Below are 26,695 nucleotides of genomic sequence, written 5' to 3' on the forward strand. Positions count from 1 at the left end.
TTCACATCTCCCCATCTTCTTAGTAAAACAATTAGCTCTTTTATTTGGGTTAATCTTCCTGCAGTATTCATATTTTCAATATCCTTTTCTGTAAAATCTACTCTGTAGGGTTTCTGTAATATTTTATTCTTTGCAAGATCTACATCTAATTCACTAGTTAATCCTTCCAAATGGTCATGTATAGAGTTTGCTTTCCAAGTAATACTTTTACACATGAACATCAGTTCTTCGTCCTGATATGTTTTTAGTCTATCCGTTCCGATAGTTCCAATAATTAATTCTTCCATGTCAACCTTTAGTCTAGCTAAATCTAATACTTTAGGTTCATGTCCTTTTACTTTTAGAGTTTTAAGCCAATCACTTAATTCTTGTTCTGTTGGTCCTACTGAGGTTTGTGTTAAATCTATTTTTTCTACATTTCTTTCGGGTGTCGCAGAATCAGATTCTGCTCCAGTTGGAAACATATATGGTAGGCCCTGATTAAAAGTCAAGTCAGGCGGTATTATGTTACTTGTTCGCCTAATTTCAGACAAATCTGGATAAATCTTTTCTCTTACTTTTTGCAAACTCTGGTTTAAAGGAATCGTCAAAGTTGTTTTTTTTATTTTCTTATTTTCAAACACTGGAATTACAGGACCTATTGTTACTGGGACTGTTACAGCTTCTATAGTTTTAGTAAGTTCCTGTATCTTTTCTGTTAATTCATTTGTAGAACGTATATATTCAGAAGTACTTGGGTGTTCTTCAATTTGTCTCTCTACTCTTGCTATACTTTTTCTGATTTCCTCATTTTGCTTAGGAGTACCGGTAAGTCTAGTTTCTACCACTGGGGTGTTTGAATCATACCTCATTTCTACCCTTTCTGGAAGGTCTCTATAATTTGAAAATCGTTTTGGGGTTTCAGCAAACCTATCCTCTACTGGTGGAGCATTTGGAGTGGTCCATATAGAACCCAGTTGATATGGTGGTGGTCTATTTACTATCTCCTCCAGCACCGTGTCCTCTGATTCACCATCTCCATAATTTTTCCTTCCTGATTCCACATTACTCCTTTTCTCTGTGTATTTTCGCCCTTCTATTTCACCTGCCAATCTAACCGGATACATTCCATCACACATATCAGCATTTTGCCATCTTCGCATTCTACTCTCATGTGTTTCTCCCCATAATCCACGTAATCTACCTCTTGGTCCTCGATGATTTTCCAACCTTTCTCGCTCTAACTCATGCATCTCTTATTCCCACTCAACTAGTGCCTCAAATTGAGTCGGTCTAGGTCTCGGTTCAAGCTTCTTCATCTTTTCTCTTAAATTTCGTAAAACTACCAGATTAAAAGATCCTACTTCTGGAAAAGGTAAGGCACCATCATTTTTGGTATATCTAGCCTAATTCTCTAGCCAAATGCATGTATGATAGCCATATTTCGTCATCATGTAAGAAGCAGGCATTTTTGGCGGAGGAAGTAATTTTCCCTCTCTCGTTATTATCGCCTTGTCTTTCTTGAATACATTTTTCAATCTCTTAAACCATGAAGGTTTCTCCTTTTCTTCTCCATAATAAAACCCCATTTTTTCTGATTATTTCCTGTCTTTCAAAAGATTGCGCACTCTTCCGCAAACTGCTTTGTAACACCAGCCTATCAAAGCGCGGTTCACTCTATCGCTCCAATTAGAATAAGATACGTTGTCTTAGTGCTTAACCAATAGTCTCGCTGCTTTACTGATGCACCATTCAGCCCTTACTCTGTCTTGGTCACGAGACCAAATTCCTGCGTGACACTTTTGATGTCAGCTCTGCTCTGGCTTCTGCAGCTTCAACTGACCCCTCCTTTACAAGGTTTATCGAGAAGCCGTATTTACACTTTTATACAACTGAATCGGTTAGTAACTACATAAAACAACTCCATTCGTCTGTTTCGCTAAACCAAAGTGATAGTTTTCTCAATCGCACAAGTATTCCGTATTTCCAGTAGACAGCCCTTACCTCTTCTCTACCACAGAATTTTAAACTCGCCAATAAAGTAGCACATCCCTCTACCATACCCTTCTCTCAAGCTCGGGTTAAGCTCTATTACTCTCTCAGCTGTAAGTTTTAAATCAGGATACACAATGATCCCTGTACTTGAAGGCTATGATTTTATAGACTGTTCTCACTCTGCATTTATCCTTTCATACGTAAGGTTCCTAAACCTGTGATATATGACAATACCACTACTTTTTGAAACAGACTATGTGATGTGCGGCTTCACTTGCCACACTTCCTCTGCCTGCAGACAGAGTTACCAGCTTTTATTTAAAGAAAATCTCCTAGCATGACCTTTATTTATTCACTTATAAATTTGTTTAATGCAAATAGATTTTAAGAGAAAGAAAGAATTTTAACTCATACATTTATATTTCATTTTAATTCAAAACTCAAAAATAAGCACATTATTATTAAGATTATAGGACATGAATATTAGCAAAAGACATAATAGTTCCCAAAGTTCATCTCCTTATTCTCTCTAGCTATTAACCTAATTCTAAAGACTCCTTACTCATTCAAGTAAAGTTAAAGTTTTTTTTTTTTTTTTGTTTTTTTTTTTTTGAAAACCTTTATTGGTCATAAACACATGTAATACATCTCAGCGCCTACAACCCACATTCTTGGGCCGGCTTCCCCAGTGTCACGTAAGAGGATGGACATGTAGTCTTAATAAGGTCATGGGATGCACACAGCAAGCCGCCTACAACCCAACCGGGCCGGCCGCGTTAGTATGAGACATGGGTTGTGAAGAAAAATGCAGGAGATCAACTTGACTACATTGTAGGTTTTGAGCAGCAAAGCAATGAGGTTATTTTTTACATTTAAAACATCATAACAACATAACATTTCCTGTCCCTTCCCCCAGTGACGCCCCTGTAACGGAGCTGTGGAATGATGAAGCACAGATGTGCGGGGGGGCGCAGGGTCGAAGTCACTATCCTGCATCGGATGTCAGGCAATTCTGGCCGTGTCACTACTGTCGCAGTAATGGTGACTCAACCACGGGGAAGGTATTGTGCTCGCTTGCCGTGCAGAGAGTGCGATATTGTGTCTTGCTATGGATGTGTTGTAGTGGACGATTACCTAAGTGAGAATATCCGTTCCGATCTAGGTCCGAGTAACACAAGAGGTGAGAGGGGGACAGGAGGACTATCGTCACCCCGTAATCCCGTCACATCTCGTTCCGTATGTTATGGAGCGGGGGGGGCGTAACAGTATGCGCTGCGCGTGTTCATGTATGCAGGTCCCAAAGTGAGCCATGTCAGCAGGGGGCAGCATAGGTTAGAGGCGTGTGTTGGGGTAGTGCTTTCGAAAGTGTGTGAATGGGCATACCTCCGTGTGGGAACGGAGCAGTTATCTCTACAGTCTACCTCTCAATTATCCTCTTCCACAGAATGCTCATCATTGTGTAAGTGAAGTAGGTAAGCGGTGAGGGGGCCCCATAGATCTTTGGGTCGTGATTTAGGAGGTAAGAGGTCGGCATAGTTATGTAATTGTTCTTGCCAGGTAGCCATGCTACTCAACCAATCCTTAAATTTAGGCGCTCTCCCTCTGCCCCATCTGCATGCCACCTGACGTTTGGCCAGGAGGAGGCTCAGTGCAAAAAATTTGCGGTTCGTCTTAACAGCAGGGTGAGCTAGCCCGAGCAGCGCTAACCTAGGACACGGGTCTATGGATAGCCCAAGCATTTCCGAGAGAGCATCAAACACTTCCACCCAGTACGTGGCGACCGCATGGCATCCCCATGCTAGGTGTATAAAGTCTGCCCCCGGGATGCCACATCGGAGACATCTATCGTCGCCTTTGAGGCCTAAGCGGTGCAATTTTGCCGGCGTGAAATAGAGCCGGTGCAAGAATTTATAATGAATCAATCGGAGACGGGTGTTTCCGGTAACAGCATGTGTGTGAGAGCAGCTCGTCTCCCACTGCTCGTCCGATATGGGTTCGGGTAGGTCAGCGTCCCAGTCCTGCCGGGCTCTAAAGGAGGGAGGCGAAGGAGCCACCTGGACATGTTTGTACAACATGGAGACTACATGCTTCGGGACCGTGGCCTGGAGCAGGGAGTGCAGTGGTGCCATGATTTCTGGTTCGTCCGGAAAATCGGGTGTGACGGATTTTATGTTTTGTCGGAGGCGGACGTAGAGGAAAGTATCCATCATCGTGGGGGTGTCGTCCCCAAATATCTGCACAGCTGTGCGGAAGGCACCCTGCAGGTAAAGATCCCCCCATGTGTTTATGGCGTATTTGGCGTAAAGTTAAAGTTCATAAAAAATCAAAGACTTTACGCCTCAGGAAAAACTCAGCATTCAGGCAGCATGTCAGGATACACAGATGGAAATCGAAGAAGAGAGTTTTTTCTTAAGTCCGGACACACTCTTTTATACCCTTTTTCCCTACTTAATCTATCTACAAAAGTAACTATCAGTGTCTTTTAACAGTTCTGATTGGTTAATTCAAGGGGTGGATGAGCATAACCTCATCATCTTATTGTTTAATTTCCGCAAGATCAGCTCAATGAAAATTGTCTTTGTCCTTATTATATCCGCTTCGCTCATGTCCTTTAACTGGTAAGTTTTAGTTCTTTTCCCACGCTTCTCAGCACGGATGTCCATTTGGTTGGCACTCAGCTGGACTTTAAAGGCACGCTGTCCTTGACCCATTCTGCACAGGCACAAGCAGTTCATACTCGTCTGCAGTTCATTTCACTATGCGCATGCGTACTGCACTTCAATCTCGGAGTCACAGAAACGTCCATTTTTTCTAGGCCATAGGCCAGAGCGGGAACTATTATAGAAACAAACACAATAAAACGTAAATTATTGAATTATAACCCTTCTGTTTACCTCCCCCTTTACTAAGGTATCTCTGTTAGTTATTACCTAGCAAATGAAGCAACATATATGCATGATTTACTCACCAGTCTTCATGTTTTTGCCAGAAGTAAACAAACAGAAAGCACATTCAGGCCGCTTTTGGTTAGTTTACAGCTGCTGCATTAATTTTGAACGTAACAACATTACTTAGTTAGTTGATTATAGTTTGCAACATGAGCAAATTAGTTTCCCACGTGTACTTGTGTGTGCATTCTATTCTATGTTGATTAATTTTCCAAGCCACACGATTAATTCATGTTATTGTTATGAGTAAGTGACTTCACGAGGGGTATACAAAATGTTGTTTTTCCACCTTGCTCCATCAGTATCTTTTTCACTCAAAATGAAAGTGATTGACATGCTACATCTAAGGCTGCATAGTGATGATACTGAGATGGAAGCTATCAGAGGAGGAGGCAGGAAGCTCAATTCCTTCAGGAGAAAAAAAACACAACCCATTTGGCAATCATAGGAGATTAAGGAAGGAACTTGGAATAGCAGTGTTGCTGGAAGATGATAACCGACTATCATAGGGCAGATGGCAGTTGGAGGGTTGGCCAAAGGATAATCAATTTTCCTCAATTTAACTAAGAACAAGGCAAAAACTGGCAGGCTTATTTAGACTCTGGTGGATGTCCGATAGCCCACCCTATCAGTGGAGACTTGAACCTTTGCTCCCCTGGTAGAGTACTGCCCATATGTTTTAGTGACCCTTACCAGGCAGGCGGAACAGGATGTCTTCAGAGCAGCAGTGGTTCCATTATGTTTTTCTGAGGACATACTGCCAAAGCAACGTTTTCTCCCTGTGTCTGGGTCTATTTTGCATGCTTCTTGTTTGGAAGTAACATGCCTTACATGGTTGTTCCTGGTAGATAAAAAGAGTGATGGCCACAGCACCATCATTAGGGTGGGACAAACGGCAATGTTACCTGGCACCCAGTGGTGTTCAGGCCTCCAGGTCAAGAGTTGACATGAACCGAACTAGCTGAGACCCTGCAGATGTAACCTCAGTGTTTGCTCAGATTCAAAATAGAGCAGATAAACCATTGTTGGAAAACGAGGCAGCATCTGTGAGGCCTGCACAAATAACATGACACATTTGTCCTTCACTGGGAACTAAACACCCTAGGGCAGCGCCTGACTCTCAGAGGGTAGCGTTGCAGAGCAGTCTGAGGCTTACTCAAGGGAGGTGGTGTGGGCTAGTAATCGCCATTTGCAGGTGCGCAAAAATAACACTCAATAATTTATTGTCCAGTCTTTACTTTGCTTTATAAAAGTAAGAGTACATTTATTAAACACACACGCCACTCAATACTATACACCAATTTACAAATTTACATAAGCTGATGGAATTACTTTGTGACATTCCATACCATCTCCACCCTTCCCACAGGGGGGTGGGGTCTAGTACCACCACTCCCATGTATGCACATCATCTTGTCCCCAATGCAGTGAATTGGTCTTATCCTGGAGCGAGGGCCCTGCGCTCTGGCACCATCCCAGTGGCGAACATCCCCCCATTACCTCAACAAGCATTAAACAGGCTACACCTGCCTTGGTGACACATGACCCTGACTGAGCATCTCCTACTGACCATACAGTATGCACCTCTACATCTTAAGCGCTAATAGTCTGGGGTCGTCACCTAAGCGCAGCAGCAAGAATGCATGTTTACGCACACTTTAGAATGACAGTACTGAGCACAATGGTTTATCATTAAAAGTGCATTGCAATTATAGCCCCATAGGCATCACAGACGATTGCAGGATTAAGTAAATACGGTCAGACACCCTAGCAGGAGTGACTAGCCACTTAAATCCACTTTGCTTATGACATCACCTTAAACCAGTACTTCACATTGATCATCAGTCCCTTGAAAAGAAATAACCATTAATAAAGTGCAATTACACTTTTCACCTCCAGGGAATGCCCTTCTCCAGACATCCCCCAACTCAGGCTTTTCCTCCTTGAAGCAATTATCAAAACACCCTCAGCTGAAGAACAAACGTTCCAGCCCAGAAGGTGTTAAATGCAGGTTGAGCCCTGGAGGGGTTATTCTTTTCAAATCCCCAGGACACCTAGGGTGACCTGTCTCTTCATGCTGGGGGGGGGGCTGCACTTCTACAGCAGCTCCCCCCAGCACCTTGTCATCATTGAGGGTGACCACCAAGGATCAAAACGGCCTGCTTCCAAATGCCTGGCAAAGCATTATGGGGCGATTGTGCTCCTTCCTCTGAATAATAGATGAGCGGCTCTCCCGCTGTGCCGGGGAGAGCCGCGCTGGCGCTTCGCCGCTTTCTGGTGCCTCGGTGGGGGGCCCGGTCCCACCCGGACCTCCAGGTGAGTTTAGACAGCTCGGGGAGCCCACCCCCGGCCGCTTATGATCTTTTGTTGGGGGCCCAGTCCCACCCGGGCCCCTGGCTCCTTCATCTTTCGGCTTCGGGACCCCGGTGCCACCCGGGACCCCCACAGGCCTTCCTCGAGGTAAGGCAGTGCGGGGAGCCCACCCCCTGCTGCCACCGCCGGCTCCCTGCGTGGCCAGCACTCTACCGTGCTGGCGCGGGAGCCGGCCGAGCTCTTCTGGTTTGCCCGCTCCGCCGGGCAGACGCAGACTCGGCGGTCCTACCGGGACTTTGGGGGAGCTCCCCCAGCCTTCTCCTCCACGTCAGTGCCGGGGATGGGGCCCCGCCCCCAAACATCTTCGGGGGAGTCCGGCGGCACTCCCCCACCTCCACCTTACTTCAGGGCCCAGGGATGGGGTCCCGGGCCCCCTCCATGACTTCGGGGCCCAGGAATGGGGTCCTGGGCCCCCGGGCATCTTTGGGGGGGCGCAACGGTGCTCCCCCGCATCTTGCGTCGGCGGGTAGTGTGGGCTCCTGGCGCCCCCTCGGGGCAATTTTCACGGGGGGCGCGACAGCGCTCCCCGCCCCCCTCCTCCACATCACCGGGGGCCAGGGTGGGCTCCTGGCCCCCTTCGGGCATCTTCACGGGGGGTGCGACGGCACCCCCCCGGCTTTGCTTCTTCCTGGGGCAGCCCCCGGGAACTGACCCAATCGGCAGCGGAGCCCCACGCGCTTCGTCGTCGGTCCCAGGCGGGGTCAAAGGTCACCTACCTTCTCTGGGGCATATCTCGGCCCCTGGAGTCCGATTTGCCCCATTTTCACGTCTTCTCGCTCCTGGCGGCGTCCCCCAGCCACTGGGAGCACTCTCCTTCGTCCTCCGGGTCTCCAAGAGGGTGCATTCTGCAGGGAGCGGTTTTCACTGGCTCCCTGCGCCTCTCTTCTCCCTGCGCAGAGGCCTCTTCTTCTGCGCCCCGGTCCTGGGCTCTTCTTCTGGTGCTGTTAGGGGCCTGGGGGGCAGTCAGGGGTGTCTTCCTTCCAACTGCCCATTGCACCAGGCTCCAGCACCTTTCGCCTCAGCAGACCACACCCCAGAGAGAGCTTCTCTTCCTGTGCAAGTACTTTTTAAAAGTTGAGAGGGGGGCTGGCAGGAAGTCTCTGTGTGTCCTATCACACAGCGACACATCAATTCCCTGCCCCTGCTCCCTCCTTCTTGTCCAGCCCCTGGGTTTGTTCAACATGGCGTCATCCAGTGTCTCTGGCCACTTGGCCTCTGAAACCCAACTCCTTCTCCCCTCACTGCCTTCACGTAGTTCAGCTTGGTAGTTCAGCTTGGTGCCTGGCACCCAGTGACAGCAGTTGATGGATTGGCTTTTAGCTCCACCTATCTTTTCTCCTTGGAGGGAAGATCTTCGCTCTGGGAAGAAAGGTCATTAATCTAACCTGCCATGGCCAGACCTCAGCCAGAGACTCAGAGAAATATGACATTTCTGGACAACCCAAAAGCAGTACAAATATGACTTTGGACTCTGCAGAATACTCATTTTCACATCCGCTACACTGGACTGTAGTGCGTGTCTGGAATCTGTAGGCTTTGTGGAAGTCATTTTAGCCATGGGCCCAACATCCCCATAGGGGAATAATGAAGTAAAAACACAGTAAAACACACTGACTTTCCCTGGCATGTCCCTTCCCAGGGTATAAAGCCTATTCCATGTCACCACCCAATTCTGCATAAGTCCTGCCACACCATTTACTCTGTAGCTGCTCCTGGACTGCGCACTCTAGGAATCTCCCCTGCGCGGCCCCTACACGTGTGCACAGGCATGTACACCCGTGTCTGCATGTAACCAGCACAGTGCCCCATACTCCAGCTGCTGCGCAGCGGTCTAGTCAAGCCAGGGGGATACCCGTAAAATCTCCATGCAGTCTCCTTCATTATGAGTTCACTGTGGGTGAATCCCAGATTATGAGGCTCCCCCACAGTAAAAGCTCAACAATTAGGTGCTCAAAAAGCGAAAGATCTGGGCAGCCCATAGTGTCAGAACCACCTTCTAAAAATCATGAGAGTAGTGGGGCAGGAGAACCACTGATTTACGGCAGTCCTCTGTTTCCCTCTAATAAATGACCCCGGTGAATGAGAACCTGAGGCCTTAATAGGTAGAGTCAATTGCACTGAAAATGTCTCTATGGATGTAAATATTTAGTAGTTAGAGGCAAGTTTATTGCTTTAGAAAACACAATGAAGGGTGTGAATTGAAAGTGCTAGAAGAGAAACACAACTATTCAGAAGTCATGTTGATAAGGCATTACTTTGCTAAAAGGGATGGACAGGAGATTGTATAAGTTATTTGCATCCCAGATTGCAAGTCCATCAACCTCCCTAAAGTTGGCAGACAAAATTAATGAGGTTGTCATAACTGTCATTAGAACACTGGAATGTTGAGAGCTCCATTGAAGACAATGGAGCAGCGAGGACCTAGAAAAGCTGGTATATGCCCGCTGCGTTCACCATTTGAATGTCCAAATTCAGGTGTCTCCAGCCATTCGATTGCACGCCACCAGTAGCTCACAGACACCTTCAGAGTAGCTCACAACCTTGTGTTCATTTTTAAATAAGCGTAGGGTCACATTTTCCTTTTAGAGCTAAGGGAAGGAAGTGTTTAGTGTACATTGTTGTCACCATGCTGCTAATAGCAGCGCTTTATAATGAGCAGTGTTAAGTCAGATTTAAAACCCAGGCTGGGGCACAAAGGTGAGGAACTGAAGAACTAAGGTATATAACTCGTAAATAAAAGTCCTTGTCAATTCAATAAAGGATCATGAGAACAAAATGATGTTTCTGAATTCCTTTAAGTGGGCGAAAATGAAAATGGAAAGTTGTCTTAATGATTAAGTTAACTCTTTATTTGAATTTTCTCCCATTTCAAAGTGTTGCATTTATGAGCCTATTGCTAACAGTGGCTAGTAGACACTATGCCAAATTTATAACTGAAAAATATAATTATATGGAGCATTAATGTCTTAATGTTTTTCTCCATTTTCAATTAAGCCAATTATGTCTTAATATTTATGAATCACGTTTCTTCACTTTAATTTCCAAGCGTCGCATTTCATAAAAGGGAGAGAGCAGACCTGCACCATATTTACAAAGCTATAGCTAAGTTCAGCAATTTTCGAGCTCTGGCGCACTTTGGGTTGCCTTTTACAAACGCAGGCACCCATGCACCATGGCACAAGGGTTCCTACGTTAAGGTCCGAATAGTTTTTGTGCAGGAAGAGGTACCTTTGTGCACACAAACTTTCATTTGAGGCTTATTACTCTTGCTGCAGAATAGAGCAAACATGAAAAGAGGAAGTAATGAGGAGAAATAAAGGTATTTCTCCTCGTTGCACCAGCCTCTGGCAGGTGCACTAATTTGGCGCAAACCCATATTAACCAATCTTTGTAAATATGTGTTTGCGTCAAAATACAAGGATAGATGTATAGGAACTACCATGCTTCACCCATGTGACGCTTATCCTAAGCAAGACAAAGCAAGGAAGCTCTATGCGCTGCACCAAATTACTTTTATTTTTTTTACAAAGCAACGCAAATCAGGTTTTGCAAAACCCAAAATAGACATTATGTCAGGAAGCATGAAAAAAGTGACACAGCCTCGGCGGTAAATCTTAGTTAACCTGGGTCTTCATCTCTGGACTGCAATTATTCCTTATCAAATTAGCAATCACCTCATATTTCCCTGTATCAGGATTTAAAAAAATTATGTATTACATTATGCAAAATAAAACTGTTCTTCGCTTTCCAGCGCTGTATTAATGGTGTCAGTATGACTCATCATGGTGGGAGTCCCTTTAACAAGTAGGGGTCAAACATCATGTGATGTGCAAGCCACACAGATATTTCAGTCGCTGGTACTTGAACTCGCTGAGTTACCTTACCTGCTTAAAATGGCAAACATCCTCAAGGAATTGAAATGAGGAGAGCAGCTTTATGCCTCATAATTTAGTTTACTCTCATTAAGTCATACAAGTACAACCACAAAACAGTTTTCATTTGGCGTTGTTGTCTGTGCGCAAGTGTTTCTGTAGCGTTTGTTTGCCTATATTTTTATAGTCAGGATATTTGTGACTGTAATGCTGTGTCATGTGTGCCTATCTCAGGTTCCATGTCAATGCCTGCAGCATTGCATTTCCGTGCGTCTCCTACAACAAGGCCAGTCCTCTTAGCTCTCAGCGCTCCTGTTTGGTACAGTGCCCTGCATCTGTGTGTTTTTAACAGCAAAGTTAATGGTTTTAGAGGATGCAGTTATGTTAGAACCCACTAGGTGGCAGAGCTGTTTGCATAATGTAGAAATACACGCTACTGCCAGAAAACCGCTGCCTATTTCATTTGATCAGATTAAAAATTCAATGAATCGGAGGCATCACATTTCCTCACGAAGGTGCCTCGTCTCCTCCACTGACGTCAGATCACCCAAATGCGTCACTGAGCGAGCAAGCACTGCAAGTGAAGCAGCCTCTGTGCATTATAAATTTTTATTGAAGGTCAGAAACTTGGTAATATGAAACTCATATTTAAACAGTATGGATAGATGCTGTAGTTTAATCAATTGAGCAAAAGGCAAGTAATAACTGATTCAGTTATGTGTGGTTATATTGATATAAACTGAGAGACAGAATCTGCGAAAAGAGATAATTTACCAAGAAAGAAGGCAGGAGAGAAGGAAGCCAAGAAAGAATGAAAACAATAAATAATCTTTTCTTTTGCCCCGTAGAAAACCACCAAATGTTTCTCCTTTTGCAATCTTCCAGTCTGGGATTAAAATGTTTTTCCCCTTTTATCTACACCGCCTACCCCTGTTATAAATAAATAAAAACTTGCTTGAAAGTTTAAAAAAAATTGAGTTAAAAATGAGAAATCCTTGGTCTATTATTCTCCTGTAGGAGCAATCTTACATTGGCTCTTAACTGGACTCTACTTCTGTAAAATTGTAGAGTCTGTCATGATTTCAGGATCCAGACGAAGCGCTTGGATCAGAGGATAGGTATGAAAAGGAAATACATAGCCTGACAGATCCCTCGATGCACAGCTAGGATGACTATTAGGACGTGCCAGATGATTGGTGTGATTAAAACTGTGTCTAAATCAGGCCACTTTTTCAAACTTGGATAATCAAAAAACAAGAAAAAGACTGATCGGTCAGAGAATCTATAAAGAGCCCACTTCAGTGCTTAATTTGAGCCGGTGGTTTCTGGTGCTCAGCACCTGCACTGAATTATCAACACAGGCACTATTAATGAGCACCAATTAAGGACACATTCATTTATGGAAGACGCGGGGAGATAAGTGATTTACCCAGAAACACAGGATGTTGCACCAACGCCTAGACTCCAACCTGGTTCTCCAACTCTGAAGTTGGGAGCTCTGGCCATTACACTCAGGGCCGGAATGGCCATACTGGGCATCGGGCATTTCCCTGAGAGGATGGAAGGGTGGGGGCAGGTTTTGCAGTGGTACTGCAAAGTCGGTCACCAGTGGCAAAAGCAGTAAGCAAACGTTTCTAGCCTCCCGGGGTAAGCCAGTGCTTCCCCAGGTGGCTGGTCCGAGAAAACTGCCATGGCTGCTTTAAGTTTCCAGTCCAGCCCTGATTACACTACATCCTCTCCCCACTTTCATGGTTAGTAGTTAGTTCTGTTTTAGTCGGCTCTAACAGGAGAAATGGGCTGGTGCAAACTGCCTACTGATGAAAGCCCTGGCACTTATTTTTTTTTTTTACAAATTAACCACTGGAATTGCAATTTGAACAAGCTACAGGCTTTTGCAGCCAAGGCTTTTCAAAGTGTGTGTGGGATAAGAGTGTCCCAAGCATCACAAAATGGGTTGTTGGGAGTGATCACTGACGAAAACAAACCTTTGCAACGGCAATTAATTAATTTATTTATTTATTTATTAAGCTTATAGAGCGCGACAGCTACCCAAAAAGGGTTTCCCGGCGCTACGAGACAGTGTGCTAGAGAGAACGAAAGCTAATACCGTGAAGAACAGAGGGATTTATTGATTGAACAACCTGGTCTTAATGGCTCTGCGAAAACGGACATAACTTGTTTCGTTTCGAATAGTCAAGGGGAGAGAATTCCACAGTTTGATGCCCAATAAAGAAAACGACCTACCGCCCATTCTGGAGAGTCGGACTTTAGGCAAGCTGAAAAAGCCATTCGATGAGGAATGGAGACAACGTGCAGGAGAGTAAATATGCACCAAGGATTGTAGGTATCTAGGGGCAGTACCCCATTTTATTTTATGCATGTAGCTAAGAGTTTTGAATTTGACTCTACTCTCCACCCTGAGCCAATGTATAGCACAAAGGTGTCCGGAAATATGTTCTGTTCTGTGACATTTACATAACAGCCTTGCAGCGGCATTTTGGACTAACTGAAGGCGTCTAGTGACTGCCTGTGTAGCCCCTAGATAAAGGATGTTGCCATAATCTAACCGTGAGGTTATAAGGGTATTGATCACGGACTTCTATGTGTCACCCGGCAGCATTCAAATGATTTTCTTTAGCCAACGCAGAATGGTGAAGCATGTGGCTGCTAACTTCCTAACCTGGGGCTGCATAGTTAAACCTTTGTCAATGGTAACCCCCAGATTTCGTACCTGGTAAGATGGAATAGGGAGGGCACCCATCTCAGATGACCATTGTCTGGAACTCCAAAGATCCTGCTTAGGACCCAATATTAGGACTTCCGTTTTACCTCTATTCAATTTGAGCAGATTGTCACTCATCCATTTGGCAAATTTCCTAAGGCCTGATTGAAGGAGGGAAGTAGAGGCTTGATCAGAATTTGAGAGGGAAAAGGTGATCTGAGAGTCATCTGCATATGTGAACAGAGTAAGACCTTCTTGTTCAGCAATATGTGCCAGCGGTGTTACATATAAGTTAAACAACAAAGGGCTGAGTACCGAGCCCTGAGGTACTCCATGAGGAGACGCATGAATATTGAGGTGGTAGTATTTGAGAAGATTTGGAATGTTCGGTGAGTTAAAAAGGATGCAAGCCATCCCAGGGCTTGACCACCGATGCCCATTGTAGAGAGGGACTTTAACAGTGTGGTATGAGAGATGGTATCAAATGCTGTGCTGAGATCAAATAGAATCAGCGCAGCTGTGTCTCCTCTATCCAAAAGAAGGCGTAGATTTTCTGTGACGCCCAACAAAGTTGTCTCTGTGGAAATCCCTGGACGGAAACCTGATTGAGAAGGGTGAAGTACTTCATTGGCCTCATTGAACTGGGCGAGATGGAAGTGGACGTGTCTCTCAAAAATGTTGGAGAAAGCGGGCAGAAGGGAAATAGGACGGAAATTTGCAAGGATTTTCGGATCAGCCGAAGGCTTTTTCAAAAGCGGTGTTACCATGGCATGTTTCCACATAGCTGGAATAGTGGATTTTTTTAGAGACAGATTGAGGGTTCTACAGATCACAGCTGTGGAGTATCAAGTAGTTTGAGTGAAGAGATCGGGAGTGGATCAACCGGTGAGCCTGTTTTAAATTTGCTAAGAATGTCCTTTAGGTCTTGAACGTTGATATCTGGCCAAAAGATCAAGGCCTCATAGGTAAGAGATGGCTGGGAGACGGTGGGATGGTTGGTATTATTTGTACCGGATGCCAAATGCTGTTTCGATATATCCAAATAGATAGTATCAATCTACTTTGTGAAAAAGCGCGCAAGTTATTCACATTGGTTGCTGCTCAAAGGAGGTGGTCTGGCAATAGTTTGGGCGCCCGCAAGTTCTTTAACTAAGCTAAAAAGTGTTTTAGATTTGTTCGTTGCCTCTGCAATGGTCCTGGCAACATAGCTAGCCCTAGTTGTGGTACAGGCCTTGTGATATAACTTTAATTCTTTCCTATAAGTGAGCACTGCTTCTGGGGATTAATCTTTCCTTCAGATGCGTTCCAACCGTTTACATTTGGATTTATCCGCTTTTAGAGATTCGTTAAACCAGAGAGCTGGAGATTTGTGAACATTTACTTTTTTGTATGACAGAGGAAGACAAGTATCAATAGCCTCCGTGAGCCAAGTGTTAGTCTTAAGTGACACGACTTCCATGTCATCCGTGTCTCGGAAGTCGCAAGGGAGTTGGGAATCTAGGACATGCTTAAGGCGGTTCACATCAAGCTTTCTCCAATCTCTTTTACAGGTCCTTAGTGTCCTGTTGGAAGGAAACAGGGCAACAGGGGCTGACAAACTAAATTTGGATAATAAATGATCTAACCAATGAAGAGGAAGTGCGAGAAAGCAATGTATGTCGGGGAGGTTGGAAAAAATTGGGTCGAGTAAGTGGCCACCTTTATGGGTGGGTCCCGAATTCCACAAAGTAATATTCATGGCCGCAAGGTCATCAATAAGATTTTTACCTATGTTATTATTAAGATCCTCTAAATGAATATTGAGGTCACCAATGATAGAGAAATTACTAGGATTTACAAGAATTGAGGCTATGATGTCGGAAAATTGTGACGCCCATGAATGCATAGGGCCCGGCGGCTGATAGACTAAAAGACCAGTAAGGGTAAAATTCGGGAGCAAGGTGAGTTAAAAGAGGGCAGCCTCGCAATTGCTCAGGGAGATAGGTTCAAGCGTACATTGCAACGAATTTTTAAATATTATAGCAATGCCCCCTCCGATTTTATTAAGTCTATCCATCCTGACAATGGCATAATTGGATGGCAGGGCTTCAGCGATGTCACTGGCTTTAAAAGAATGCTGTATGGTAATGTGAAGTATTACACATAGATAGCATGGGGATGGATATGTATTTGTGTGGAAGCAAAGAACTGTAGAATAATATTGGTGTCGTTTAAAAGGCCAGGTGCCAGACCTAAAAATCCATTTAGATTAATGTATGCCCTCCTCCCATCTTTGCTGCAGCTGGAGAAAAACACCATTATTTAGTTATCTAAGACATGTTATTAGAATTATACTTTCAATTGTGTGCCCCTGAAAGTTCAACTTCAGATAAAGAAATAAAATGACCATATCTGTGTGGAGAGCAAGTTTTTTTTTCTGGAAGCACACAACTTCTTCCTAATCAAAACATGTACTCCTGGTTCCCAACATGTGGGCGGAGCCAAAGCCCCTCTCCTGGTGACTCTTTCTCACACAATTTGCAACTTTTACAGTAAGAAAAAAAATGAGCAAACATATAAAAATATGTACAAATGTGCAGCCCAGCAGCTCGGCGTCACCAGCTCTGGTACTGCTGTGCACCCCTTTTGATATGTGATCAGGGAAAATTCAACCACTCATTGCAAAAGAGCTAGTGGATGAAGTGGGCTGACTCATTGTCCCCATGGTGTATACTATGGTGGGTGGAAGTAAAATGTGAGTGGCATTTGAACAGACTAAGGATACAGAAGGCGGAATGAAGCCCTCGTATGTACGTGTATACCTATGCACTTCTATGGTGAGTTTTTTAAACATGAGATTGGTTACACTGATAATGCGGTCTCTAGGTTAGACATACAAAAACCTGATCCCTACTGTGAAGTACGGTGGTGGCAGCAGCAATTTTATGGGGATTCTTCTCCGTAGGAACTGGGTCATGTGTGTGGAGCAAAGTGCATTGAAAACCCTTTTGTCCTCTACAAAAAAGCTGAAACTGGGAAGGAAATATACTTTTCAGGATGGAAATGACTGAAAGTATACAGGCAAATCCTCAGTGTGGCCCAGAACAAAAAGGTAAATTTCCTTGGATAGTAAGAATTGAAGATTGTTGTCAATCAATTACTCACCGATTAAATTGATATAGCATAAACTGTGTTAAAGAAGAGTGGCTATATATTGCCAAAGCTAGACGAGCTAGTTTGGAAGCGAAGTTATAATAACTGGTAAAGGTGCTTCCACCAAGTATTAGGATATAATATATTTTTTCTTTAAAATTGTACATTATGGGGTGTAGGTAAGTATAAAACCATTCTCACCTAAATGCATGACACTGGTAGCCAGTGACTATATTAGCATAAAGGCGCAAGAGGGTGTTGAGGTGCTACATGAAATGAAAACTTTAAAAAATAATTTAAACAAAAGGGCAACCCAATAACCCCTTGTGAGCTTGGGTGTTTAGATGTTGTAAGGTAAACAGCTAATAAGAGAATTATTGAAATAGAAATAGTAGAGAGTGTCTTTTTCTTAAATTAACTCAGATGTCCAGTTAGTAGAAAAAAAGAATCAAACTCAGTCATTCGTAACGTGGTTTAGGAAAGAGCTTAACCTAAGAAATTTCAAAATAGTACAGACCAATCTTGGGTCTTGAAACTGATCATGCGCTGACTTCACCCAAATCCACAAGCCATGGCATTTAACTTATGCCAGCATCAGACTTGACTGTGAAAACGCTGGGAAACTCACCCCGTGACCCTACAAGAGGAAGCTGGACTGTACAATTTGTAAATACATTGTATTTGTTATAGATACATTTACTGCCGGGTGGAATAAAAGTGCATGGGAAAATAAATTTATGGGAGGGAACGTTAATTTGAATACAGAATGCAATTTACCTCATATTAATATGGTGTGATGACCTCTCCTCATCTTTTTGTACAATCAAATTGCGGGCGTTCACACATTTGCAACATTGGGGGTGGTACACTGCCCTGGAAAATGGTATATCTAAGGTAGGCTTAGCTAGTTAGATTGTCCGACTTGTCCGAATAGCTGACCTGTCACTGACCCAACGCACTCAATAGGCGATCGAGAGCAGAGGTGCTGGCGGAGCACTCTGTCAGAAGATTCGATAACCCAATCGGGGTTCTGGGAAGGAGTTCGATAACCCAATCGGGGTCTGACTGTTAGCTGCAAAGAGGGGTGTGACGCTGGCGTTACACTTTAGCTGTGGGTGCCGGTCTTAGCCTGTGATGGTCCTGTCCTGATCCAATTTGGTCCGCACCTGTCCTGATTCTGGTCTGCACCTGTTCTATCTTGCTGGCACCTGCACTATCGGGGTTCTGTCATTTATCTCAGCCCGTGGCCAGGGTTGGTCTTCACACCATTCTAGGTAGCTATAAAATCTGTGTGGGTTTGTACTGTTTCCCTTTTCTACCCTTCCTATGTTTCAATGATTATTGAAAGTTTCTTAATATTCTCATGTCATCTTACTTTAATCGTATTCTTGCTAATTGACCAAGTTTCAATTAATTTTGTCTGGACTCTGACATTTAAGAATTTACATAGATAAAGAGTTTAAACTTTTCCCGAGTCTCTGGTTATTTTATACAAGGAATGTTATTTACTGCCTATTTTCTTGCTAACTCCCTTGATCCCTTAGGACTCTAGGTACTGGTGATTAGGACTTGATAAGTCAAAGGTATAGGTCCTAAAAGGTTAAATCTAGTTAAGCGTGAGTTTACCTGTTCAAAGTGTATATGTTTTATGGGCCCAGGTGAGTATGGTAAAATCCCGAGCAGGTAAACCCGTGCTCTATCAGTATTTTTGGTAGCAGAGCAGTGGTTAGGATTTAGTTAAGATAGGTAGTTAGTTGTGTTAGGATTATTGATTTGTATTTTGAATTTGATTTTATGTATTAACCAAAACCCGTTTGTATTGTTCTATGTTTGTTTTGGAATCCCCGGGGGCAGAATAGCGGGTGGTAAATGGAAGCCACACTGCAGTGAGGTCACTTGTCTGTGGAAGTAAGTGAATGGTTAGGTAAAACCGGAAGCACAATTTAGGGACTTTCTGTATAAATGTGTGAATAATTGATAGCAAAGAGTTCGCTAGTGAAACCTTAGTGTGATATCACCTATAAAGGGTCACACTGAAGGAGTAGCAGGTTCTTCTGAGCTTGATTGACAGCAAAAGGGTTAGTTGGTGAAACTTTGGACTTATATCACCTAGAAAGGGTAAGCTCAGGGGAGTAACAGGTTCTCCAATGCTTGTGTGAAGAGTATGCGGAAGGGATCTACTTGTAGTGTATGAAGAGTAAACGGAAGGGAGTTACGCGTAGTGAGTGCAAAACATCTTTCCTTTGAATCAGTCACTCAGGCTCAGTGGCGAATGTTTTTACATTGTTAATTAATGAAATTCGCATTTAAAATTGAAAAGAAGTAAGTTGTAGTATTACTTTACAACGAGGGAAGTCGGTTGCGGAGTTGCGCTGACGTTACTTAGAGCTGGTATTGGTTGAGACAGCGGGTGTGTAGCTGAGGTAATATTGTAAAGGAGGGGTGAGTCCAGGAGCGTGAGAAATTGTCTCATGAGAAAAAGCTGCGTAATTATTGGTCAAAATATAGTTTAATTCTAAATACTGATTGGTTCATGAAAAATATGAAACACGCTGGTACTGGTGAAGCATTTAGTGTAACTGCATATTGAAATTTATCGGTACAAATCATATGTGGCATATAGATCCAGCAATTGTAGGAAACAGACCCGCTAGGAAGTACTTGGGGTTTGCCTGCATCATACATGATGGTAGAAAGGGGCTATCACACATGTGTGTGGTTAGAGAACTGGATGGAGTACACTAAAGATGAAGGTGTTTTGACATTTCCAGAAAATTGGACTTTTAATGGTAGATTTTTGTACAACTTGAGAACACGCATGAATGAATTAAAGCCCAGACCTAGATTAACTCAGTACGAAGCATTAGAAGAATGGGAAACTGAGGCTTTTGAGCGAGATAGACCCAGAAGAGACAGAAATTGGAGTAAATTTTATCCCAGATTTCATAAAGAGACAAGAGATAAACAAATGAAACAATGGAGACAATCAATGCTAGTGGAAGGGTTATACCTTGTTCGAGCCTTAGAAGAACAAACAGGAAGTAAGAGTTCAGATAAAATGAAAACTTTAATGACTAGTGGTGGCTCAGAAGGGGATTATTTGGAAGATTTGTTAATGTAAAATCCGCCACCTTACCATGAAGAAGCAAATAGAGTTAATCCTAGTGCTCCGTTTTTAACACCACCTTTGGTTCCACAAGTTGTGCATGAAACCTCGCTAGAAAAAGTGTTACAAGATAGGGAACGAGAAGCAATAAATAGACACAGAAGTGAATTAATTCAGAAAATGTCCCAGTTGAATACTAGTCCTGTAGCCTTGACTATTCCGGTAACCATAGGTCCCGTTGTTCCATTATATGGAGAAAAGCAGTCTTGTTCTAAAACTCCTGTTTTGACTACACCTGTAGTGCAACTAAGAAAAGAGACATTAATAGTGGATGATCAAGCAAGTGAATGTGAGTCGGAAATTTCTTTAATGGATTTATCTATAAGAGAACCCGTAAGTAGCTCAGTCAGGAAAACTACTCCTGCAAGTTCTAGAGAGGTACAGATGAAAACATCTTTAGGTACAAGGAGTGCTACTGTAGTTACCCCAGAGGAAATAGAGATATGGTCCCGAGAAATAGAAAAGCCATAATCACAGCCAAAAGCATTGGATATTTTCAAATTAAGAGTTGAGTTGGAAGAATTACTTGCTGGAAATGTGGGGTTAGATAGATTGAATGCATTAAGTGAAGATGAATTGTTGTTTATATGTCAAAGTATCACTCGAAATACAAAAACCTTTCATGAAAAGTTAACAAGTCTAGCCTCGGAAATGGGAATTGATATTGGTAAATCAAAAGTGTTACAGAAACCTTATCGAGCTGAATTTTCTGACAAAGATTCAGAAAACATGAATATGTCAGGACGTAAATTGCAGATTAAGGAATTGTTGTCACTATTACAGAAATGGGGTGATTTAGACAGATGGAAAGCTAGATGGACAAAGAAAAAGGAAGAAGCCCAAGCGAAAAATACTGTATCTGAATATTTATTGAAAGAACCAGAGAAAGTAGAATGGTTGTGCCCGATGAGAGAAGTGCCAGGAGGAGATTATGTGCATGTCTCATGGTCCCGACAGGATATTTGATCATTTACGAATGATTTCCCAAAACTTAGAGAGAAACCTGTAGAGTGGTACCGACAGGTCGAAAGATTTGTAAAAGTCTCAAAAGTGTTGTTAAAAGATTTAGATGTGTTGTTTGACCTTGTTGTTCCTGTAGATTTATGGACAGAATGTAAAATAGCGGTCGATTGGCCTAATGATGAGTACCCTAGAGACACGAAGAAAGGAGCCCCATCAGATGAGGTTATGAAGAAGTATAATCAAGTAATACTATACTTGAAAGGAAAGGTACCCCCAAAAGAAACTGATTGGACTAGAATAGATAGAACAACCCAGAATAAAGATGAATCTGTGCATGCATATTATGAACGTCTCTTACAGGTTTTTAAACAGTACAGTGGTTTGGAAAACATTGATACGAAAGACATGACACATTTTATTTATCGGTTTGTGTCAGGGTTAAAACCAGAAATTTCGGGGCGTGGCCAAGACGGCGAGCATGGCGGACGTGGCTTGAGCGAGCTCCGTCCCGCCGCCAGTTATCCTTCCCATTATCCTGCGTCGACCCGACCTATGTCTGCCCTAACGTGAGTGGTTGTCCGTGGGCGCAGGTGGCGAAGACCCGACAGCACTTTGGGTGTCCTGGAGGCATGATTACTGCCGCCTTCGGCAGCGCAGGGCCAAGACGGCGGTGAGGCCTACGTTGGGCGTCGGAGCTGGGGCCTGGATTTGTGGGCGCCCCGCCCGGAAGTGAGGCGACGCCGGACCGGCAGGGGTGTGGAGCGCCGCCCCGCCCGTGAGACCTGTGGGGCCGCGGCTGCTCAATAGCCATCATCGCGTGATGCCTGGGGACCGGCGAGTGAGCGGCATTGGCGACCTCCCGGCGGTGGGACCGGCGCCTGGACTTCAATTGTGTGGTAAGGGGGAGCCGCGTGGTGTGCGGCCTGGTGGGGGAGGGGACGCTCCTGTAGAGGTGCCTGGCCCCGATCGGCGGCCAATTCGGACCGCGGGGATTGGGGACCTCGGAGCATCGGGAGACGGCTGTCCTCCGTTCTCTCGCTTCTCCCCACCAAACCCCCCCCCCTCCTCTCATCGATCCTACACCAGCCCTCTGCGCCCTGGGCACCTGTGGGGCAAGACCCATCCCTCGGCAGTCGGGTCAGGCCGGACCGCGGCGGGGGACACTGGCCGGTTAAGACAGCCATCACGTGCGCCAGTGGTTTGATAGCGGGTGCCTTTTCCGGGAGCCACGGGGGGGGGCCAGAGCTGCCTCCAGCATCTCCTGTGACAGTGGGCACGGCCACATTCGGATATACTGGCTCCACCGCGGGGCCCTACTAAGGTGGCTAGACTCTTGGTTGTGTGGCGGTGTGGGACACCTCCTGTGGCACAGTGACTTTGGCGGGCTGACGGGGCTGCCACGGTCTGTGTCGGGCCTACTGAGGGTGCTGCTCCTTGGACACTGCAAGGCCGGTTAGGGCTGTTTCTGTACCCCGCCCTCCCCAGCAGACAGGAGTGGGCCCCCCGAGCGCAATGACTAGAGGAGGCAACAGCGGGGGCTCTTCCAAGCAGGGCCCGATGGACAAATTTGCGGGGCCAAGTGGGGGTGCGGGGGCCTCAGGAGGACAGCAGAGCTCAGGACCGGATAATGCGGCACTAATGGCAGCCATTACGCAATCTAGGGATATGCTGTATGCGAAGATAGGTGCGGTCGGAGCTGATGTTACCCTGCTTCGACAAGATTTGCGCAACGCTGTCGCCCGTATCACCGAAACTGAGACCAGGATCACGGAGGTAGAGGACGATGTAGTGATCCTTAAGAAGAAGGTAGCCGCCATGGAGGGAATCCAAAAGGGCCTGGCGCTGCGGGTGGAGGACGCGGAAGGACGGGCCAGAAGGAATAACTTGCGCTTTGTGGGATTTCCGGAGGACTGTGAGAAGGGGAACATGGAGGCCTTCTTGACTCAGTGGCTGGAGGGATGGCTTCCGCCGGAATCCCTCTCGCGCTGCTTCATCATCGAGCGGGCTCACCGGGCCCTGATTCCGAAGCCGCCCACCGGGGCTCGTCCCCGGGCCGTGATAGCCAAACTGCTCAACTATCACGACAGGGACACTATATTACGTCAGGCTCGCGCCAAGGACCCCCTCATGTTTGAAAACCACAAAATTCTGATTTTCCCGGATTACACCAGACTGGTCCAGCAGCAACGACAATCCTTCACGGCAGCGAAAGCACGCCTTCGCGAGTTGAAAATCCTGTATGCCCTGCTCTATCCGGCCCGTCTGCGGGTGGTGTTTCAATCTCGCACTCAATTCTTCAATTCTCCAGAGGATGTATTTGAATGGACGGACGAAACGGTGCGTGTTAAGGTACACACTCCTCCGAGGAGGGGCTCGGACTCGTCATCCACGTCGGAGCCCAAGAAGGCGCCCCGCAGATCACGCAGCAGGAGCAACTGGAGGTCGCGCTCCCAGAAGCGCCCGCCTCCCCAGGAGAAGACTGTGGAAGACACTAAAGCGACGGATTCTTCCCCCCTGAAGTCTTGAGTCCCTGTGTCACGTTGGCCTTAGCAGATATTTCCGGCTCGAGGGGCCGTGAGGGTGCTTGTAGGTGAAGGACAGACAGATTCGGAGATTGGACATGCCATCTGGACTACTGCTATATACATGGCAATCTGTGGGTGGATCATGGGTCGGGAGACGCTCGAGAGAGAGCGGGCCTTCTCCTGGAGTTTGTCCCCACGTTGGGTGGAGGGTAGCTAGACACTTAGTGGGTAGTTGGGAGGGATCCATTGGTGTTGTGGATCTCCGACCTCCCGTTGGGGGTCTGGGATCGCCTGCACCGCGACAGGTACTTCAATGTTGCTGAGGTATGGGGTGGGGGGCTGGAGGGGGGGTTATTGGTATAGTTTGAGGTGGGGGGGTTGGCGGGGGGACGGGTATGGGTTGGGGGTAGGGGGGACTTGTGGGAGTGGGTAGGCCTAGTTTATGCACGGTGTATGTGGGTGTCTGGAGGAAGGTAAACGTAAGTGTGTGGCCTCTGAGGCCCGACGGACTGGAGCTCTGGCCCCCTGATGGCGGCTGACGGACAGGGGGCGGAACCCCCGCGAGCTTCACTGCGGATCTTGAGCTGGAATGTAAGAGGGGTGCTCGACAGAATTAAGAGGGGAGCGGTTTTGCGTATGGGGAAGAAGGAAAAGGCAGATGTTCTACTCCTCCAGGAAACGCATCTCATGGGCACCAAAACCCTTAGCTTACGTAGATATGGTTATGATCAGGTGTTCCATGCAGGGTTTGCGAGGGGATCCAGAGGAGTTGCAATTTTGATACACCGTCGAGTGCATTATACGCACGAAACGCAATGGCTAGATGCGCATGGTAGGTTTGCCTTGGTCAAGGGAAAGGTGGGGGAGGAGCCCGTGGTGTTTGGCAGTGTCTATGCGCCGCCCCCACTGCAGGACGCCCTGTTGGAACGGCTGTTTGATGTTTGGGCTGAAATCCCGCATGTATTAACTATAGTGGGCGGTGACTGGAATGACGTGATGAATGGGAGACTGGACCGCTGTAGGCCAGGGGGAGATCCGTTGCCTGAGGCTACGACAAAATTGAGCAGATTGGTGCAGGGGCTGGGTTGGGTGGACGCCTGGCGTTATCAGCATGCATGTGGTCGTGAGTACACGTTTGTCTCTGCTGTTCACAAATCCTTTTCTCGCCTCGACTACCTTTTTGTCCCCCAGCCCTGGATAGGACGGGTGGGCTCTACCTCGATACTTCCTAGGGGTCTGTCGGATCACTCCCCGGTTTCCTTGACGCTGCTTTTAAACACGAAGAGACAGCCGTTTCGTTGGCGCCTTTCTACGTGGCACTTACAGCGCGATGATTACCAGTCGCACATGAGGGAGGCTATAGCGCACTACTTGACCGAAAATGACGGCCCAGATACGGACGCCGTGACCTTGTGGGAGGCTCTAAAGCCGGTGCTCCGAGGCGTGGATATTGCGTGGTGCGCTGCGAACCGTAGGGCCCGCGGGCTGGCCATAGCGGAGGCGGCGAGTCGGGTTAGTAGCAGGGAGGCCGACTGCACGTCGGGAGGGAGCGGCGAAGCGGTGAGGCAATTGCTTTATCTCCAGCAGATGTATTGTTCCTTACTATTAGATGAGGCCCGCCAATCTTGGCTGGCTATGCAGAGTAGAATTTGTCAATGGGGGATAAGTCCGGCTCGATGCTATACAGGTTGTGCCAAGGTACCTTTCAGGCCCAGCCCCTGCCTGGACTCCGAGATGAAGCGGGAAGCCCTATCACTGACCCAGAGGTCCTGGCTGAGACATTTGCTCGTTACTATGAGACGCAGTACGCCCCCCGGGAGTCCCTAGCGGCGGAGGAGATTGACAGATTCCTGGCTGATCTCCCACCTCGGGCGATCTCGGATGAAGGCCGAGCCCGACTGGACCTCCCGCTGTCTGCGGAGGAACTGGGAGAGGCTCTGGGTGAACAAAATGCTGGAAAGGCCCCTGGGCCTAATGGCTTCCCCTGCGAATTTATGAAAACGTTTAATCTCCAACTGGGGATGCGCTACAGGAAGGCGCTAGAGGCGGCTAGGGACTGTGGATGCCTTCCGGCGGACTGGCGACATGCGGAGGTGGTTGTCTTTTGCAAGCCTGGGCGGCCGCCGGATCGCCCTGAGTCGTATCGCCCGATTTCCCTGCTAAACTTCGAAGCGAAAATCTTAGCAAAAGCCTTGGCAAAACGCCTTTGTCCCTATATATCGGACATGGTCCAACCGGATCAGGCCGGATTTATGCCCCACAGGGCGACTCGACATAACATTCGCAGGGCGCAGTTGGTGGTGGAGGCGGCGCGAGCGGCGGCCATCCCGGCGGCCCTTTTACTAGCGGATATTGATAGGGCGTTCGATTCCCTGAGCTGGCCGTATCTTCGGGCACTGCTTCTACGCCTCAATCTGGGCCCCCGTCTTCTGTCCTACATTCACTTACTATATACCGACGTGACAGCGGCAGTGCGGGTAGCGTGGGCGGTGTCCAGTTCCTTTCTGATAGGCCGGGGTACATGGCAGGGGTGCCCCCTCTCGCCCTACCTATTTGCACTGGCGATGGAGCCACTGGCGGCCTGGGTGAGGATGGATGCACAGTTGCGTGGGGTGGAATGGATGGGAGGTCCGACTGACAGAATCGCGCTTTATGCCGATGATGTTCTTTTCTTTCTTACGGACCTGAACAGATCCGGTCCCAGGGTCCTCGACATAATGCGCATCTTCGGAGACGTGTCCGGCCTCACATTGAACGTACAGAAGTCGAAATTGTGGGTCCTGGGTGACAGTAGAGCCTTGGGTCCTTGGGCTTCGGCCCTGCAGGAGGCGGTGAGAGGCCTTAAATATCTAGGTGTCTTTCTGACGGATGTGCCGGGAGTATCATGGTCCCGTAATGTTCTACCCGTGTGGGATAGAATACGTTCAGATATGCAAGTATGGTCCAGGATGCCGCTGAATGTCTATGGACGCTCGGCCATCTTCAAGATGGTAGCCCTACCCCGTCTCCTATATCAGCTT

At 46.4% G+C, this 26,695-nt stretch overlaps 1 protein-coding gene across 3 annotated transcripts in view; it reads right to left on the minus strand.

Annotated features, from left to right (window-relative positions):
• The window catches only part of RCAN2 (regulator of calcineurin 2), a 649,138-nt gene that overhangs the window by 404,586 nt on the left and 217,857 nt on the right, over positions 1-26,695 (minus strand). The window lies entirely within an intron of this gene.

Source organism: Lissotriton helveticus, chromosome 6 (assembly GCF_964261635.1).
Source record: "Lissotriton helveticus chromosome 6, aLisHel1.1, whole genome shotgun sequence".
NCBI lineage: Eukaryota > Metazoa > Chordata > Amphibia > Caudata > Salamandridae > Lissotriton > Lissotriton helveticus.